We start from the raw sequence: 22,022 nt of genomic DNA, 5'->3' as shown, positions 1-22,022 counted from the left end.
TTTGAGTTATTCTGCCACTCGCTATCTTTTATATTTTCTGCCAACCACATTTGTGCCAATGAATTTTGAGGTAATTTTTGTCAGAGAAAAAGTGGTAATTTGTTACCAGAAAAATAGGTAAACAGAAGGCAAATGACCTTCATTTCTGTATAGAAATTAATCATTGTCTAAATCACAGCCACAAACTTGTAACCAACACGCTATTTATCACTATATTATCGACAACAGCCTTGGAGGTTATTTTATGGGAAAATGGAGAACTTTTTACCATGGATAAAGCGGATCAAAGGAGCTCCACAGTAGTTTCATTGCTTCGTTTTAGACTTGATACAACTTGGAATGAATCTTATTATTTCCAAGTGAATACTGTTAAGATTGTTATAGTATGGTACGAATGCAAATGAGAGCTAGCACCAAGCCAATATACAATTTTTAGCAATGAAAATCTGAAAGAATGCATGTGATTCATAAGAAATGGAACACTTCCTTAAAGCACATATCTCATCATTGAGTGAATGGTTCAGTGAGAACTATCTAATTACAAAGATATAAAAGACAACTCCCATTAGTTTCAGCCTCTCATCCAAAAACGAGAAATAACTGACATGCTCCTAAACAACCAAGTACTATACAATGTGATGTCAGTAAAGTGTTTTGGTATTTGTCTTGAAGAAAATCTTAAATTTAACACTCATTTCAATTATATCTTAAATAACCTGTGAGCTGTGTGTTATATTCTAAGGGGACTCAGCAAACCAGTCGCCAAGTCAGTTATTATATAAGTATACTAGTCTTACTTTCACTTCATACTACAATATGGGGTCTTATATTGGGAGAATTTGCTCTGCAGCATAGATATCTTCAAAATGCAAAAAAATGGCAATATATATAGTATGTAATCTGAGGTATAATGAATGTTGTAGGCAACATTTCGAGAGATTTGGAATTATTACACCGCCACCCGTTTCCATTTATAGTTTTATACCATTCGTTAAGATGTATCTACTAAACAAAGACAGTTCATTAATATTAAATGCAAACAATCATTGCTATGAAACAAGACAGCAGTGTGATCTGAATACAATGCAGTCTGGAATGTCTGGTTACCAGAAAAGTGTTCTACATGTTGGGATACGGAGGTATAATATTATAACAAATGAAATTAATAGAACAGAAATGCCAAGAGCTTTCATATATAATTTAAAAAAAACTATTTTGGAGTAAAAATGTTACATAGCAAATGATTTTTTTCCAAAATGTTTTGAACATAAACTAATTTCTTGGTAAAAGTTCACTTATGCCTGATAATTACGTTTCCTTATAGTATGTAATTCACTGGTCTCTATTTATTCCCTTTAGCTCCCACCATGGTCCATTGTGTTACATCGAACTGTAAAAATAATTTACAATCTACCTAATAAGTAAAAGCACAACGTGATTTTTTGTTACCATCTTGTTATATTGCACAGGCTTACATTAACAAATTCAAACTGTAACAAATAAAATGTAAAACATATTTGCAATAATGAATACTTGACTTCCCCAAGGTCAATAAAATACAATACAATACAAATAAATGTTTTAGCCTTTGACAGTACCACAAAATTGCAATTAAAAAAGGAAACCAAATTTGTTTATGCTCTGTATTACACATGCTATTTGTTTTTAATTGAAAACTATCCATGGAAAAGATGAAGTTTATATGTTTACACTATACTGTAACAGCTGTGAACACTGTATTTTACTGGAGGAATGAGGAGAGGTATTTATGTATGGAAGCTGAACACTATTCTGAGTCACCAGCAGTAGTGGTGGTCTTTCTTCCTTTTAATGTTGTAGCTGTGTACGTAACTACCCTTTTCAGATTCTAGCTGCAGAGTGCGTAGATCACTCAGTGACAACCATATGAAAGTAATAGATTTATATATATCGAAGTAAAAACAATTAATTCTTGAAAAACACTGACTGTTCCTGAATAATGCATGTAAAATGCAAAGTAGATGTTTAGGCACTGTTTGGAATATCATAAATACCATATCTGAGATTAATGCAGTTACTTACTTGTATCAAGCCCTTACTACACCACAACATATTATTAAGGCTTTATGTTTCTTTTTTGTACAAATTTATGAATCTTCATTACAATTCTTATTGAATTTCAGTTTTTATCTGTGTATTGGGCAGTTTTATATTAATTAAATTATTCATGAAAATCTTTTAACACAATTAATATTAACATCTTCTAATGTGATGTTTCATCATTTGCCTTTTTGAAATTTCGATTAGTTCTGTAGTTAAAATAAAAATTTCGCTGTCAGATGCTTGCTGGACTATGTTTCTGTCGCCAAGGGAGCTGTGTATTTGTATTTTTTGTAATTACTGTGGGCTACTTTGCTTCAATTCTGCATAGTTTTTCAAACAAAACCGCGTAGTGCATAGTAGTTTTGTAAAATAACTTATGATGTTAGTCTGTTGTAAAATATTGTAAAAACCATCCAATAACATACAACGACATGTTATAATGTTTTAAAAATTGGAGCATAGTAGCCCATAGAGTGGCTTACATAATATAAACATTATTTTAAGACAGGACAACAGCCTGGGGCAATGCTATCCTCTTTAAAATTTATTTTATAATCTCATAGAACCACTATGAACCAACATTTATCCACTTTTCACTATTAAAAGGACAAAAATAATAAACTTCTGGGTAGCACAATTATTTTTTTATCTTGAGATGTAAAAAAGTAAAAAGCAAGAATAAAATTTAGCCATGTTTTGTTACCAAAGAAATGGCCAATGTTTCATTAGATATGCTGGTGTGTCAAAATATCAGTGACTAAAGTAGGAAATATTTGTTACAAACTCATCACCTTCGATCAACTCTGGCACTGAAAACAATGCCTCTTTCCCTTCACTAGTTTGAGGGGTTTATACATTCAGTTATATCATCCCATTTTACAGGTCATTTCCAATTGTGAAGAGCGGGTGTCAAGATATTTACAACTGCACCACCATTGATAAGGCTTTCAATAACACCAGGGTAATGTTTATCTTTGTAGTGTCTAACGACAAACACAACAATCTGTTTACTGATTGTTTTCAGTATTACTGTGGTTCTGATAGGCTCCCTTCAGTCTCAGTAGATATTTTGCTTGTTGTCTGCCTGCCTTGTAGACAGCACAGTAAGACTTAACAGTATGTTCTAAACTAATCAACTTCATGGTCTTGCATGTAACTCTTCACATAGAGCTTGATTTGGCTACAAATGTTTATCCATTTTGTCACCTATGAATTTGCGTTTCTTTCAATTCTCTTCGATTTCAATGGATTGCACTATTTAAATAGTGAAGATATTTTTCATGAAAAGAATTAAACATACTGTTAATGTCATTTTCTTCATATACTTTTGTCCAGTCCTTAAAAGATAATTAAAAGACCTTATACATTCATCATTAAACAGCCTTTGCATTGCAGTGTTTATAGGACATTGTATTATACAGGACAGTTAAATTCACTGTGAGCATCTGGTCCTCATGGTCACTGTAAACCGTATTAATAATTTCAGTTGAGTAGTATTGTATATCTGCATTTATGACATCCTGATCAAGAGCTGATTTAGCAACTGATCGTATTTTTTTCCCAGGTTTAAGGAAGTCAATATTAAAATCTCCATATATTAGCAAAATTTTATTGAGTACACAGAGTTCAGGAAGTAGTGCTTCTGGGAAGTGACTGAAAGTCCTGAGATTTCCACAGGAGGGTCTTCTATACATGTTCAGTATCAGTATGCCAGAGTCTGTCAAGACAGTTAAAGAAAATTCAGAATCTTTTTCTATTAGCAGATAACTATGTTTTGTGAGGCATTTGTAGTTCACACTTTTTTAACATAGATCGCTGTACCTCCTCCCTTATTTTCACTTCGACAAGAACAACTAGGTATATTATATTCTCCAACTGGTGTTTTTTCATATTTCCCTTTTGTTAGCTAGTGCTCAGTGATACGGGGAACATCTAACTGTAAATTAATATTCAGGAAAAGCTCTGCTTCTAATAATTTATTGAATTTAAGGGCTTATAAGTTACATTTAATAATTATTAAAAAATCTGCATGTACTGAAATACACAAATACAAACTCAGTGTTTCTAGTTCCTTTCAATAGAAGTCGTGTAATTTAAATGAGAAAGAAAGTACTTCTAATAATTTCCGGGTATGCAGCCAGATGCATACCCGGAAATTATTAGAAGAACAAATACGCCGGGAAAATTTCAGAAGTCACAGGAAGAAAGTAATTCTGAAATTTTTGAAGATAAGCTTAGCTTGGAAATTGTACCATATATCATATGCAATTAATTTGATTATTGAGTGGAAACTAATGTGTTACTTATTAGGTAGATTGTAACTTATTTTTACAGTTCGATGTAACACAAGCCAAGTAACATATTTTTCAGGGCCTCTATGGTAACATGTTGGTCATTTATACAGTTCCATGTTAGCCTTTTTATTCATTGACTGTGATAAAAACTGTCATATATACACTCCTGGAAATTGAAATAAGAACACCGTGAATTCATTGTCCCAGGAAGGGGAAACTTTATTGACACATTCCTGGGGTCAGATACATCACATGATCACACTGACAGAACCACAGGCACATAGACACAGGCAACAGAGCATGCACAATGTCGGCACTAGTACAGTGTATATCCACCTTTCGCAGCAATGCAGGCTGCTATTCTCCCATGGAGACGATCGTAGAGATGCTGGATGTAGTCCTGTGGAACGGCTTGCCATGCCATTTCCACCTGGCACCTCAGTTGGACCAGCGTTCGTGTTGGACGTGCAGACCGCGTGAGACCACGCTTCATCCAGTCCCAAACATGCTCAATGGGGGACAGATCCGGAGATCTTGCTGGCCAGGGTAGTTGACTTACACCTTCTAGAGCACGTTGGGTGGCACGAGATACATGCAGACGTGAATTGTCCTGTTGGAACAGCAAGTTCCCTTGCCGGTCTAGGAATGGTAGAACGATGGGTTCGATGACGGTTTGGATGTACCGTGCACTATTCAGTGTCCCCTCGACGATCACCAGAGGTGTACAGCCAGTGTATGAGATCGCTCCCCACACCATGATACCGGGTGGTGGCCCTGTGTGTATCGGTCGTATGCAGTCCTGATTGTGGCGCTCACCTGCACGGCGCCAAACACGCATACGACCATCATTGGCACCAAGGCAGAAGCGACTCTCATCGCTGAAGACGACACGTCTCCATTCGTCCCTCCATTCACGCCTGTCGCGACACCACTGGAGGCGGGCTGCACGATGTTGGGGCGTGAGCGGAAGACGGCCTAACGGTGTGCGGGACCGTAGCCCAGTTTCATGGAGACGGTTGCGAATGGTCCTCACCGATACCCCAGGAGCAACAGTGGCGTGCATCCGTGCGTCGCTGCGGTCCGGTCCCAGGTCGACGGGCACGTGCACCTTCCGCCGACTACTGGCGACAACATCGATGTACTGTGGAGACCTCACGCCCCACGTGTTGAGCAATTCGGCGGTACGTCCACCCGGCCTCCCGCATGCCCACTATACGCCCTCGCTCAAAGTCCGTCAACTGCACATACGGTTCACGTCCACGCTGTCGCGGCATGCTACCAGTGTTAAAGACTGCGATGGAGCTCCGTATGCCATGGCAAACTGGCTGACACTGACGGCGGCGGTGCACAAATGCTGCGCAGCTAGCGCCATTCGACGGCCAACACCGCGGTTCCTGGTGTGTCCGCTGTGCGTGCATGTGATCATTGCTTGTATAGCCCTCTCGCAGTGTCCGGAGCAAGTATGGTGGGTCTGAAACACCGGTGTCAATGTGTTCTTTTTTCCATTTCCAGGAGTGTATGTGTTTAACACTGCTAAAGAAGAAATGTATTAATATTAGCACTATTTGTTAAGAGATTTTTGCAAGCATAAAAAGTATTCTCAAGGCGACAATAGCTTTAATCTGTTTTTAAAACTGTATTAACTAATAAAACATCCCAATGCTGTCCACTAGTAACTGCAGCAGCCTCACAGCTGTTAACTCATGTATCCTACACACCCACTCAGATCTGCATAAATCATAGATCCTGATTCATAGTGCCAACTAATGCCTTTTCATACTCCATTATCTGATTTGTCAATTTCCATGACAGGCATGTATTAATCAATAGTACCTGTTCCAAGCTCATCAGTTATGTGGTATGCCATTGTACCACTGCCTTACTGTCTTTCACCATTGCCTTTGATTCAATAGATATCGCCCTAAAGAGTACTCTAGAAGATGTGTGAAAACACTACAGAACAAACCAGCTTAAACTAAACATAAGTATGTGTTTTCCTTCTGAGAAATTGGGAAACCACCTGCAATTTAAAGATAGAATGGTTAGGGACTGTGACACTCCAAAATACCTAGGATTAACACTTGACAGATGTCTACCATTTAAAAAACACTAGATGAATTTCAGATCAAAAGTCTCCACCAGAAACAACCTACTGAGAAAGCTGGTCGGATCACAGTCGGACAGCCAAGCTGAAACCATCTGAACTTCTGTAATGGCACTATGCCACTCTGCTGCAGAGTATGCATGTCCAGTTCGTTATAAGTAAAAACATGCTAAACAGGTGGATATCGCCCTAAATGTCACATGCAGAATTATAACAGGCTGCTTGAAGTTGACTCCATTCGAATATCTCTACCACCTTGCAGGAATTGCACCATCTCCAGTTCTCAGAGAAGTAGCAGCAAACAGGGAAAGAACTAGCAGGAATTATACCACCTCCTGTTCTAAGACAAATAGCACCAAACAGAGAAAGAACGGAACTGGAGCAGGAAAAAACACGTCCCATGCATGGGCACAACCCTACCCACAACAACAAAGGTTGAGGAAACGTTTACTCAGAACATCAGAGAACCTAACAACCACTGATGAAGAAGCCAGGCTGCAACTATGGAGGGCTGATTCATCTCACCCTCCTGGTGAGAATAGATTCACAGAATGTGTACCCCATGGTCATGATGAGAATTGGCCAATCTGGAAGTCCTTTAATAGGCTGAAGTCAGGAGTAGGCAGATCAAGGGCTAACCTGGCGAAATGGGAATACATTGAAGAAAACAAAACCGACTGTTCAACACATGCTTCAGTGTCGACTGTGTCCAGCCACCTGAATAAAAGACGGCCTTCACTGGAAGTGGCCAAATTTTGATCATAGATTATATAAACTGGTTTGATATGTCAATAATTGTGTAAACTGTGCTGTATGTATGTTTCTGACATGAGAATAATAATAATAAGTATTGCCTTGACCCTTTCTTTGGTCCTGTTTAGCTCCCTGATGTTACTGTCGTCTGCAGTCAAGATTCTCTCCCATTTTTGCCATGTCGCAAAATATTGAGCTCCACATACACTGAAGAGCCAGAGAAACTCGTACAACTGCCTAATATCATGCAGGGACCCCACACCTTGTGTAGTTCACTTGTTCATATTTTAATATCAGTCTGTCCGATACATGTAGTGCGATTTACCTTACATGTTAGTTCTGTTCTAAAAGTGTCTGACAGCCTTCAACTTCTTATTAGGACGATGAGGCCAGCTGACGAGCACTTCGAAATGTGTGTGGTACCTCTAACAACCACATACGTGGTAAATTTCTTGAAGTTCAGTTTGTCCGGATTCCAAAGTTCATTTTGTTGCCAGGTAGTCAGTCCATAGTAAAGAGAGAGAGACAAGCTTGTCGGGTATGCTTGGAAACAGACGTTTCTACTGGCATAGAGGTCTCATTTCGCAATACTTTTACTGTAACCTGGAATTTATTAAAAAGGTTATATCCAGCCACGTGCACTAGTTTCGTAGAAAGTGGGGTATTGCGTTTATGGAACATTTTCAGTTTTGCTTTGCAAACATTCGTACCTTGCATTGCTTGACTATTTGAAACTGTTGTTTCAATATCTCACATATGCATATAGTCAAGAAAGGAATATATCACTCTTCACCCCTTTTCATTTTCAAATACTGAATGTAAATTTTGTATAAAGAGTTAATTCTAGGAATATTTGAAGTTCTGCCTAAAGAATTAATTTGGTATTTAAATTATAGTTGCAATGATCAGTAATGCCTTGTTCACGTCCTTTAATTTCGATTATTAAAATACAAAAAAATAGGTCAAATGGCTCTGAGCACTATGGGACTTAACATTTATGGTCATCAGTCCCCTAGAACTAATTAAACCTAACTAACCTAAGGACATCACACAACACCCAGTCATCACGAGGCAGAGAAAATCCCTGACCCCACCGGGCATGGGAAGCGAGAGCACTACCACACGACCACGAGCTGCGGACTATTAAAATACAAAATGGAAGTGAAATTTGCTTTCAAATTATTCCACATTGTGTCTCCACATCCCACTTGCTATTCAAAAGTTTTAAAAGAAAAGTATTGTGGACTCACACTGTAGATCGGGAGATCCGACTGCTACGGATATATTATGCTTGCATGTAACATTTTGCATTGGATGTCTTTTTTGAAACCCACTAGATAAATGTAAGATTAATGTTTTAATGAATGTCACCCTGTACTCGTTTTCCGAGTTTAATTTGATTAGTTGAAGTTCCATCGCACAAATGGTAACTGGTCATAACATCTGGCAGATCAGTGCACAATGATGGTAGTCGTAGTTTACTGATCGGTTGTAAGTGTATTATTTACTTGTTAATCGTAATTTTATTGTGTTACAGAATGACTTCAACAATTGTAAGGGAGCTAACGCACGAGTTGCGGTATCGAGGTGCAAAGATGCAAGGAAATGTCAGTGACTTAAAGCAAAGGTTACGCCTAAATATGGACCTACCAATTGCTGTCATCCCAAAGGAAGTAGAACAGATAATTTTGGCTGTCACTGCTGTTAACGTTGCGCTCGCAGAAGTTAGTCAACGAAGGGAGTTATATACTCATTCGAGGCCAACATACTCACAAGTTCGTAAGTTAGAAGCTAAAGTAGAGCGTTATTCACAGAGAGTGTACTATGTGGTAGAATTGACTGCTGAACAGAGAGAGGCATTTCCAAAGCAAATTTATGAATTGCGGGACTGATTAATATGTCAGCACTGGCAGAGTGGGTGAATGCTGCTGTGGAAACAAATCGGTTGCAAATACAGGGTGAGTCAAAAAGGACTTTACAACTTTGGAGTGATACAGGGATTTATTAAGATAACTTACAGAATCGGTAGATGCGTCATTTTGTAGCAAACAACCTCAAGTTTGATTCACGACTGGGCTGGCAGGGGTGGCCAAGCGGTTCTACGCGCTACAGTCTGGAACCGTGTGACCGCTACTGTTAGGTTAGGTTTAAGTAGTTCTAAGTTCTAGGGGACTGATGACCTCAGAAGTTAAGTCCCATAGTGCTCAGACCCATTTGAACCATTTGATTCACGACTCAAAAACAGTAAATAAGTGGTCCATTTACTGTTGTTGAATAGGTCATAGTACTGCTCTGATCGTCACCGCAGGAGCGGTTTTTGTACATAGGCTTTCGCCTGTATTGTCACACCTATGATATGAATGGTTTGAAAGTGGGTATAATTGTTTGTAACAAATCACCATCAAGAAATAAAAAAGAAGAAACTACTTAACAGAACCTATGACGGAGCTGCAACCATTTACTTCAATTATAAAACTGGTTGCGGACCTATTTTCACCTGCAGCATGCTGAGTTTCTAAAGTTTGAATATCTATACTATTAACTAGACAATCGTATCATTTACAGTGCGACTTTTGAGGAACATGTATACTATTAGAAGCACCTCTTTACAAGGTTGAGGAGAGCCAGATTAGCTATAAATCCCAACAAATTAAAGCTTGCATGCAGTAGCAGGAAGCTCTTGGGGCATGGTGTGTCTGATAATGGCATAACTATCGATCCCCAGTGGCTGCAACCCATACTGGAATTCCCAAAAACCACTAACGTAAGGGTCATTGCTCGCTTCGTCGGCATGGAGAATACTTTTCGAAAATTTATTGACATCTTCGTTCAAAACGCCCTCCACTAAATAATCTAAGGCACAAGCTTTTAAATGTAAGTGTGCAGGGGGGGGGGGGGGGGGGATACCGCAACAGCAAGCATTCAAAAGTACCAAGCAAGCTCTGAGTACAGCTCCGGTTAGGCAACTACCAAATTTTATTAGCCAATATATTCTTCAGATTGATGCAACCATGCAAGAACTGGGTGCGGTTTTGCTCCAGGATAATACTGAAGAGGCCCATAGTTTATGCATCGAGGGCGCTGAATGAATTGGAAGAAAAAAAAACATATTCCGTTTATGGAGTTGAAGTTCTGGCAGTACTGTATGGAGTAGAAAAGCTCACGTACTAAATAGAACACTCTTGCTTTGAACTGGAGACGGACAAACAACAGGCAGTAACGATCCTTGCACTTTCCTTTGATGTAGTAAATATAAAAGGAAATGACAAACATTATTTCCGATATCTTACATAAAATGTTTAATTCGCAGAACACACAAGAGGGGCTGTAATTAATTGATTTGATTTTAAATTATACACCACAGTTATTTAAGTATGTTAGGGAATATCAGACACAGGATTAGGAGTTGTTGGAAAGCATAAATAAGCTTAAGAATGGAGAAACTCAAATTCCATACATCACGAGCAAGGGAGTGTTATGGTGTTATGTTCACAGTGATGAGAAGCCTAGGATAGTAGTCCCTCAAGCTCTGGCAGTCCCTCAAGCTCTGGTTCAGAACACATAGTGGGGTTGTCTTGCATCCAGGCCGGCGGACAGGATATTCCAAAAGATATTCGTCGACTTCGTCGGATTATTTCCAAGAACGAAGGAAGGGAATGATTACATCTTAATTTGAACTGAGGCATTTTCAAGATGTGTATGGTTTATCCAGACGAAAGAGGCAAACTCGCGTACAGTTATCCATCCATGACCTGAAGGACATTTTTTCAGTGTTTGGTCCGGTTGATACACTGGTTACTGATAACACCTCGTCATTCACTCTTCACGGATTTTTTAAAATGGGAATCAAGGTTATTACCACTACACCTTATCATACGAAGCCTTTTATGCAGAATGTACAATTCGGATCCTCAGCTCCGCCCTAAAGGCGTACTTCAGCAAAGACCAGGGCTAGTGGGATTACTTGTTGTCTTGGCTGATGTTGGCATTTAATACCACTAAGAGTGAGATGCATGGAATACTCCCGTGGAATTAAAGTTCAAGGTGTCGACTCTATTGTGCAACCTGTGTTCATTAGATGATTTGTTGCTGGAGAAGATATTGGGTTGACAATTGGCTGCACAATGGAAGAACGCCAAACAGAACAACCAGCGAGCGCATACAATTGAAACTAAAAGATATGATCAGGGTCGACAGCCAAACCCTTATAAGATAGGGGACTGGGTCATGGTGAAAGACTACAACACAGTAAGTACAGCTGGTGATAAAATATCAAAGTAACTCGTCCTGTTTTAAGAAACCGCTTCAGGACGTCGATCTGTTAGATCTTGTCAATTTGTAATTATTTGATGCAAACAAGAGCAGAACATATGTGGTCATCTTTCTCAGGTGAAAAAAGAAACCCCTGAGAAGCCCAAAACTCTGGTACTATAGTATTTTTGTGTAGTCCTTCGGAAGCAGGGAGGAGAGGGTGTGGGGGAATAGAAGGGTGGAGTATAGCAGGTATGATAGACAACCAACCAGTTGCAATAAATAGTGGTGTCAAAAAACCTTTACCATGGTTTCTATAGATTTAAGCCTTTTTCCACAGAACGACAAAAAAACTTCATATCAGCAATCAATCAGCAAAGCTGTCTTCACATGACATGTATCAGCAATGGTCTGTATGTCCACATGTAAAAACTATGGCCCCTAGAATCAAGGGCTTATCATATCAGTAAAATCAGTCTCCTAAAATAACAGACCATATTAGTATCTAGCTGCTAAAATGGTCTGTTATTCTAAGAGACTGGTTTTACTGATGTGCCAAGTACTTTATTCTGGGGGCTTCAGTTTGTCATGAGTCAGCATGCAGCTACTAACATGGTCTGTCATTTTATGACACTAGTTTTATTGATGTGCCAAGTCCTTGATTCTAGGGGTCTTAAATTTTACATATGGACATACAAACCATTACTGATACATGTCATGTGGATACAGCTTTACTGAATGATTGCTAATGTGAATGAAAGCAGCACTTCGACACATGCTCCATAGAGTCAACACAGTACCACTCACCAAAGAAAGCTACCAAAAAGAACTGGACATAATAAAGCACATACCACAAAATAATGTTTACAATAATAACACAGTCACAAAGCGAAACAACAAAATTAAAAGTAAAATAAAAGTAGAAAGCTCCAAACCACAGAAAACAACACAACAAAACCAAACACAAAGATGCAGTCCCATAACAACTACACAACAGTCCTCTATATAACAACAGTCCTGGCTGTAGCTACCATCCTCCCACCGATGCATGACACACAGCCCTTTGACCGCCATACCTTACCGATAAGCAAGGATGTGCCAACTAGCCCATACTCCATCCTCAATATTTTGAACATGGCTGCACTACAGCAACGGTTACAGTACAGCAGGTATAATAGACAGCAACCAATTGCAATAAATGGTGGTTTTCCAATAACCTTTACCATGGTTTCGACGGATTTAAACCTGTCTTCCTTAGAAGGACAAACAAACTTCACATTAAATACTTGTTTTCTAAATAAAACTGCTTTTTCCTGCTGCTAGTTACTCTATTTATCCCATATGCGTTTCGCCTTCTCCTACTCTAAGGCATCAAAAATGCTTCAAATGGCTCTGAGCACTATGCGACTAAACTTCTGTGGTCATCAGTCGCCTAGAACTTAGAACTAATTAAACCTAACTAACCTAAGGGCATCACACACATCCATGCCCGAGGCAGGATTCGAAACTGCGACCATAGTGGTCGCTCGGCTCCAGACTGTAGCGCCTAGAACCGCACGGCCACTCCAGCCGGCTCTAAGGCATCGTCAGTGGGATCTATAACGATACAGTTTTGTTAGTTTTAGATTAAAAAAACAGTTCACTTCGCGATTTTTTGTAAACAAAGTAATTACTTACGTTTTGCTAATCTGTGTTTCCTCACATCTCGTCTGAATGTCGCACTACCACTTTTATCACTGCCATATAACCATATAATCACACTTTGTGTTCTCGCCTTCCACACACTGTTCACCATGTTTCTCACTCTTTTTTTGTGGTGCGCTATTGTTCTTTTGTCACTCGATAGTATTATTTCTTCGTATACCGTTTTTCACAACATAAATATTGCGACTCCATTATGTGTTTCATCTTCTTTGGTATGTTTACCTAATTTTTCGCCTACCTAACGAAGTATATGTTCGAAATTAACTTCTATTTATGATGTTTATAGTGTGTGTGTGTGTGTGTGTGTGTGTGTGTGTGTTTGTGTGTGTGTGTATGAATGACAGAGAGAAGAGAGAGAGGGGGATAGAGCCGACGAGTTTTTTTTGGGGGGGGGAGGGGGAGGGGTTTACTAGCTGTTAGCGAGTGGTTGAAAACTTTGGTGACAGCTGATTTGACTTTTAGTTTCAATTTTCTGTGGAGCAGTTCATGGATGAGCGAGTGAAAGATGTTGGGCTCTGTTAATATTATATTGGACAGTATTATTATATTAATACTTTTTGTGAACGTTATTCTATTATTTTATCTGTTAGTGTAAATAATGAATTGGTTGGCTGTATGTGAGGCAAGACGTAACGGAATGTGTGTGTAACAAGTGGGGCTATGGCAGTCAGTGTTCTGTAAATTATGAAGACGCTTGCAATAACTACTGTGGCTAATTTTGTGGAGAATTTGAGTCACTGCACATAATGCAAGTACCACAAAATAATGATTTCAATAATAACACAATCACAAAGCGAAACGGCAAAATTAAAAGTAAAATAAAAGTAGGCAGCTCCAAACCACAGACAACAACACAACAGAACCAAATTTGAGCCACTGCTTTCAGAGAGGAACGAGGCACGTATAGCATGAACGTGATAGTATGTTGCTTTTGATGGGGCATACTAGACAGGAGGAGCTTCCTGTACTGTAGTATAGATATGCTGAATCAAGGGACTGTTTGTGGTAGGCCTTCTGAGTAATTCCATACTTAAGGGAATTTGCTGCTCTGAAATGACATTGCTCATCGCTTGTTGTCACAGTGTTTTGCCGCAAACTCATGGGTGGTACAGTTGGTCCTTGCCTCGTGGTTTCCTAAGCATTATAGAACTAACGTAACGAAACAAACGTTATTGGTGACTGTTTCCCCGTCAGGTTTGTGCATATACTGTGATGTGAGAATAAAGTGCGAAGTACGGTGCCGTGGGGATTGGGTTATAGTGTATTTTGGTATTAAATCATTTTCATATAACTGCAGAGTGCTAACCATGACTTCGAAACTCACATGGATTTTTCTGTGTCTTGCTGGGCGGCAGGAGTTGTATCATATGGTATTTCTGTTTGAAATGTGCGTTATGTATGGTAACTAGCAGTTATCTGTGTGTACAGTAAACAAAAGGTCCAAACTATTAATGGTGGTTAGATAAGTGGAAAGCTACCATGGTGGTGACAAAAGCTGCAATTGTATGAGCCACTTCACCGATATCCGCAAGCTACATAAATGTTTGATTTGCATATTTAAGGCCGAAATTAACATGATTTAAATTTATTAATGAATGAATTACACACACAAAAAACTGATGCATCACCCTGGTTCCCAGAACTTCTGAAGATAGACGTTGAGTGTGGATATTGTATCACAGACACAGTCCCTTTGAGTGTTCGGTTCTAGGCGCTCAGTCCGGAGCTGCGCGACTGCTACGGTCGCAGGTTCGAATCCTGCCTCAGGCATGGATGTGTGTGATGTCCTTAGATTAGTTAGGTTTAAGTAGTTCTAAGTTCTAGGGAACTGATGACCTAAGATGTTAAGTCCCATAATGCTCAGAGCCATTTGAACCATTTGACTGTTCAGAGATGTCACTAAACCCTCCCAAATATGTAAACAGCCATGCATGAGCAGTGCCTATTAGACTGAGGGGGTCCGACAGCGTATCAGTTTCAGTCATTCCATCAGGAAGAAGGTACACGGCTCGTGTTGTCTGTGGTTCAACCATGCCTAGACAGACAATACCGCGGTTCGATCGCGTCTGTATTGTTACTTTGTGCCAGGAAGGGCTCTCAACAAGGGAAATGTCCAGGCGTCTTGGAGTGAATCAAAGCTCTATTTTTCGGTTATGGAGGAGATACAGAGAGACAGGAGCTGTCGATGACATGCCTCGCTCAAGCCACCCAAGGGCTAGTACTGCAGTGGATGACCGCTACCTACGGATTATGGCTCGGAGGAACCCTGAAAGAAACGTCACCATGTTGAACAACGTTTTTCGTGCAGCCACAGGACGTCGTGTTACGACTCCAACTGTGCTCAATAGGCTGCATGATCCCCAACTTTAGACGTCCATGGCAAGGTCCATCTTTGCAACCACGACACCATGCAGCGCGATACAGATGGGCCCAACAACACGCCGAATGGACCGCTCAAGATTGGCATCACGTTCTCTTCACTGATGAGTGTCGCATATGTCTTCAACTAGACAATCGTCGGAGACGTGTTTGGAGGCAACCAAGTCAGGCTGAACGCCTTAGACACACTATCCAGCGACTGCAACAAGGTGGAGGTTCCCTGCTGTTTTGGGGTGGCATTATGTGGGGCGGACGTACGCCGCTGGTGGTCATAGAAGGCAATGTAACGGCGTTACGATACGTGAATGCCATCCTCCCGACCGATAGTGCAACCATATCGGCAGCATATTGTCGAGGCATTCGTCTTCATGGACGACAATTCGCACTTCCATTGGGCACATCTTGTGAATGACTTCCTTCAGGATAACGACATCGCTCGAGTAGAGTGGCCAGCATGTTCTCCAGTCATGAACCCTATCGAACATGCCTGGGGTTGATTTAAAAGGGCTGTTTATGGACGACATGACCCACCAACCACTCTGAGGGACCTACACCGAACCGCCGTTGTGTGGGAAAATCTGGACCAACAGTGCCTTGATGAATTTGTGGATAGTATGCCACGACGAAGACAGGCATGCATCAGTGTAAGAGGACGTGCTACTGGGGTATTAGAGGTAGTGGTGTGTACAGAAATCTGGACCACCACCTCTGAAGGTCTCGCTGTATTGTGGTACAACGTGCAATGTATGGTTTTCATGAGCAGCAATAAAAAGGACGGAAATGATGGTTATGTTGATCTCTATTTCAATTTTCTGTACAGGTACCGGAACTCTCGGAACCGCGGTGATGCAAAACTTTTTCTGATATGTGTAGATTGAGTTTTTGGTTTTTAGTGATGCTGCTGTTGGTTTCAGATTTTAGTAATGCTATTACTGGTATCAAGTGAAAATTCTCAAATGAGAGTGCAGGGGGCCATCTGTAGAAGATAAAGGTGTGGGTGCATAGAACGACTGGGAATTCCTGGAAGGTGCACACTAAAATCTGTGATGGAATGATTTTGAGCTGGACTTGTTTTGGAGCCATATATAGCGACGGAAAAAATCGGAACACCAAAAAATAATTAATGTAAAGAAATTTCAGGAGTACATTGGTCTAGGTAACATATTTAAGTTACTAACATTGCAAGGTCAGAGGTCAACATAAGCGCGATATAAGCATTTGCAAACGTGAAATACTGGTGCATTAATAGCCGGTGTAACCGCCAGAATATTGAATGCAAGCATGAAAACGTGCATGAATAGTGTTGTACAGGTGCTGGATGTCAGTTTGTGGGTTGGAGTTCCATGCCTGTAGCACTTTTATGTTAGATACAGGGACAGTTAATTCTGTTTGTGGATGATGCTGAAATTGTTGATTGATGATGTCCAATATGTGTTCAATTGGAGACACTTCTGGTGATCGAGCAGGCCGAGTTAAGATGTCGACACTCTGTAGAGCAAGATGGGTTGCAACAGTGGTATATGGGCGAACGTTATCCGGTTGAAAAACATCCCCTGGAACGCTGTTCATGAATGGTAGCGCAACAGGTCGAATCACCAGACTTATGTACTATTTTTCTGTCAGAATGCATGGAAGAGCCACGAGAGTGCTCCTGCTTTCATACAAAATCGCACCCCAGATCGTAACTCCAGGTGTGGGTCCAGTGCATCTAACACACAGACAAGTTGGTTGCAAGCACTCAATTGGTCTGCTTATTGCCAACACATGGCCAGCACTGGCAGTGGGGCAGAACCAGCCTTCATCAGAAAACACAACAAACTTCCACCCTGCTCTCCAATACGCTTGACACCTCTGAAGTCGCAAGTGGCGGTGGTTTGGGTCCAGTGGAACGCACCCTACAGGATATCGGACTTACGCTGTCCTTGAAATAACTGATCTGTAACAATAGTTTGTGTAACTGTGTTGCCAACAGCTGCTTAAGGTTCAGCAGCAGATGCAGTATGATGCTCCAAAGCCACACGCTGAACAAGATGGTCATGTATAGAGGCTATATTAGTGCCAAGCCTTTCTAGACTATTATAGAAGGAACACCCAACTTCTCATAGCGCTATTACAGGATATCGCTCAAACCCAGTGAGATGATGATAATGGTGTCTTTGTCGCCTTAAAGGCATTCTTTACTAACATCAACTCACCACGTCCAATCTCAAAGGTAACTAACACTCACGACCATTACAGCGTGCATTAAAATCAAACCTAATTTGCATCCTCATACTGGTGCAAGTAGCGCCATTCTTACGCGCGACTGACGCGAAATTTGAATAGACATCATCTATCAGATGTTGAAACACAGCTCTTCCTTTCCGTCAATATATCACCTGTTAATATTATTGTGTAATTATTATCGTTATGAAATGTGGACTAGCTTATATGTCTGGAAATATGTGTAAGAGAACCCGCATGGTGTTGTTTTCGAATTTAAGTGGACTTGGAAGCATCATGAACTCTAATGTTTTTCTGTGATGCCTTGTTGGCCATAAACTGTTGCTGTTTCGGGACCTACACAGACTATGTTTTCTACGAAGGGTTTGTTAATAGGGTTTTTGTAACATACTAGATAAATGTGACAAATGTTTTAATAAATAATATCATTCTGTCCTTATTTTCCGAGTTTAACTTGAGAGATGAGGTTCCACAGCGTAACACTTACACTGAATATTAGTCTCAGCATAAATCTGACAGTATACTTGCACAATGTTGAGGAATTTCTCCAAGTCCACACGTGCGGTCACTTCACATCTCATCTCATGGCATTCGCTAAAGTGGCCAGCAAAAAGATATTCTGCTCAAGCGTCCTTGTTCAAGGAATCATAACAACATTCATCAGAAAATTATTTAGAAAGCCCGAAAAAGTGCGTAAGATTGTTATTAGAAGTCCCACTACCGCGCCAGTCGATTACGAACATATTTCCACGTAGCATTCTCATCTTTAGATTCCGCAACTGTTTAGAAACCCGCTGGGAATTTTAGATGGCTTATGTATATCGTTAAAATATTTACGGTGTATGTGATGAATCACCTAAATATCACTTTAAAATGCAGTCCTAGTACGTACCATGCAATCTGAAATTATGCTCTGAAGCTCGACTGAGGGAAGCTGCACCAGAAAATCTTACATGCTCCGTTTTATGGCCATGCATATATACGTTGATAATAATTGGTTTTGAGAGCTCTCTACATAATACTATACAACGATGACATTGAGATCAATGGCTCACAGTTTTAACTGACATTAAACCCCAGAAGGTAGTACCATAAGAAATCCACTGGAGAATTTTCCTGCACAAGCATATTTATAATTAGCTATGATATAAGAGTGTCATGCTACTGTAGACCAGTGCAACTAATGCTGGTGTTCATCACAAATGATTTAGTTATGACTTGGAACAATTGCCTGTCGGTTATATATGTTGAAACATGCAACATCAGCAGTCCAGTATAACGAACTGTGTTCTGTCTTCCAGCAGGGTGAGTGTCTGTGGTAGGAGGGTCGAATTGTGCTACTTTGGTTTAAGGATGTATATAGTTCACTGTGATGGTAGTATAATACTTACTGTTATATAAATGCATGGTGTCGGTTCTTTCAGACATAGCCAAAAAACCAGACACCACATGGGATCTGCAGCTGTGAAACATTATACACCTAATCCGCCTCAATGTGCATCGAATCCACCTTCATCATTGAAGAAGCACATTTACGTCTGACCTCTTGTGGGAATCTCACATTAGCGAGCATGGAGGACATGGACAGACACTGCGGACAGGTGGCGCTAGGTGGGAGTGGGAGACGGTCAGGAGACATGCCGAGATAGTCTGCACAGTTGCGATAAACACTGTGTCCAGGTGGCGCAGCAGTTAACGAAACTGCCTAGTAAGCAGGAGATCCCAGGTTCGAATTCCTAATGTGGCACACATTTACACTCACCACCACTGAATCCGCATAAAGCTCCAACGCAGCCGACATTAATAGTCCCATTCCTTTCCTTTCTCCTCCCTCCACCTTCAATTTACACACAACTTACAGTTATGGCACTTCTGCTACGTTAACCGTGTGCTATTGGCTATAAGGCGATGCAGTTATGAATAGATGAATTGCAACGAAAGCCCACCTGTGAAACGCTGTGTCAAACTTCTAAAAGCATCTTCTCCATTGCATGTGGTATGCTTAGCAACCCTGACCAGCAAAAGAATTCCAACGCAAGTGTGTTGGTGAAGGGATCACACCTGCATACATCAAAAATAATTTAAAAAGCCTGTGGAAATTATACAATGTATATGCCCGGCAATTAAATCTCTGCATACTTCTGAATAGCTGTACTGCACTACCATCTATCTCCGATCGAAAAACTGCGACACTTATCATCAAACTTCGATCTTATAAATTCTGAGTGACTGAAATCACAAACATTACATCTCCATCTCAATGGTTCCATTGTCAAAGCAAGGCAGTACCACAGATTTACTTTCGTCATATATATCTATAAAGTAAAAATCTTCACATTAATTATGATGACATTGAGCTCCAGGGCTCACAGGACCACATGATGTTAAACCACAGAGATGTTAGATGTCCCACACACAACGTAAAATACTTTTAATTTTTGGAAGGAATCGCCTAAAATCGCCTGAATACTATATCTGTTCTGTTTATATGAGGGATGACTGAAGTTTTGTGGCCCTGTAGAGTAATGAAATACAGCTCTATTGATTTTTCTTTTACCTATAGACCTAAGGACTGTTGGATGGCATTAACTCACCATCAGCACTTTCGCATTGTGTACGTAATTCGGATTCAGTAGGAAGTGTTTTCATCGGAATATATTTCACTCAAGAAAAACGAAAAACTGTCACCTGTTCAAAAATTGCATATTTCACTCCCTTTCAACCTATCAAGGGCTTGTTCATTCCGTGTATCATAGATTCATGACGATGTATTTGGTGTGAAGAAAGGTGAACCAATACGATAGTAGATAGGCATTTCCATTTTTCAAGAATGCACGCAACTTCGACCAACAGAGGCGTTTTGTCTCCACTAGTTCTGACTTCAAAATATGAATCTAAGGAGTGCTTGATGGCGTTAAGTCATTACCAAGTTCACACTGTGAATTCTAAGACATGTTCAATCTGGCTATCGAGAACCAGGAAACACTTTTCACTGACAACCCATTATCTGACTTTTCAAAGGCACTGTGCAAACCATCATTTAGTTAATGCACATTACCGTTAGTGCCAGTCACCTGCGCAAATTTTGAAGACGTTTTATGCTCTTTCTGCAGACAGAATATAAACATGAATTCCACAAACATTGATTGTGTGGAACTCGTCTCGCTCTGTTCGTCTACAACACTCAGAAGGCAGTATGTACCATGTCCCTGACTTCTGGTCAGTGTTCAGTACAGTTCCGACAAGTCACCACATGAACAAAATATGGAATATCACGCCGGATTTATGACTGAATTGAAGTTTTCCTAGCGAACAGCATGTTGTTCTTAACAGTGGGGAAACTAGTTCTGTTCGTTCACGACACTGGATGGCGTTAGATACTTGCGTCTTTATTGATACTGTGTTCAATACTGTTCCACGCTGTCGTCATTTGAATGGAATACAGTGTATCAAATTATATTTATGATTGGGTAAGAAAGTTACTAGCAAATAGCCGATTTTACTTTAAAATATGCATCCAGGGACTGTAGGACTGTGTTAAATGATCATCACAACAGTAAACTTCCACATTAATGTTTTGCAAAACTTGCAAATGCAGTAAGGGATGAAGGTCTGCTTTCATACAGTTTTGTATGCCCCAGAACACCAGAGAAAGACATCTTGACAGTACAGTATCGGGCGAATGCGAGCGGACACATGAGCGTGGTGAATGGACTGTGGTCGCACCGATAGCAGAGGAGGTCCGACATATCACAATACGACGCTTTACAGTGCTTAACTGTAGAATAATGTAATCAGCTGTGGTAGGAGTATATTACCTGTAGAGTACAATACTTGGCAGACAACAGTCCACATTGCTAAATAATGATGCAGCACTGACCAGTCCAACCCACAGATAGGAGCAGCTTCTCTGTAGCTGAGTGTTGTGTGCCCGACGCAGCAGTCTGGTTCCAAGGGTGGTTTGATAGTGAAACGTCCCCTTAGAAAAATTATTGAATGAATTACTGTGCTGGTAAACCCCTTATGTTATTTGATTTTCAAACACCTGAGCAGAACTGAACGTACTGAGACATATCGCTCTTTACTTATTCTGATCAACACTAAACTGACACACAATATTTTTAGCGCAACGCAATCTGACTTTCAAAAATCCCTACAAAAGAATGGCCCTGACTAACAATAACCTATACCTTTCATGAATCACTTACCTCACAAAAATCTTCGTTACTCGA

Source organism: Schistocerca gregaria, chromosome 2, assembly GCF_023897955.1.
Source record: "Schistocerca gregaria isolate iqSchGreg1 chromosome 2, iqSchGreg1.2, whole genome shotgun sequence".
Classification (NCBI taxonomy): domain Eukaryota; kingdom Metazoa; phylum Arthropoda; class Insecta; order Orthoptera; family Acrididae; genus Schistocerca; species Schistocerca gregaria.
Note: the sequence above shows the minus strand (reverse complement) of the source record.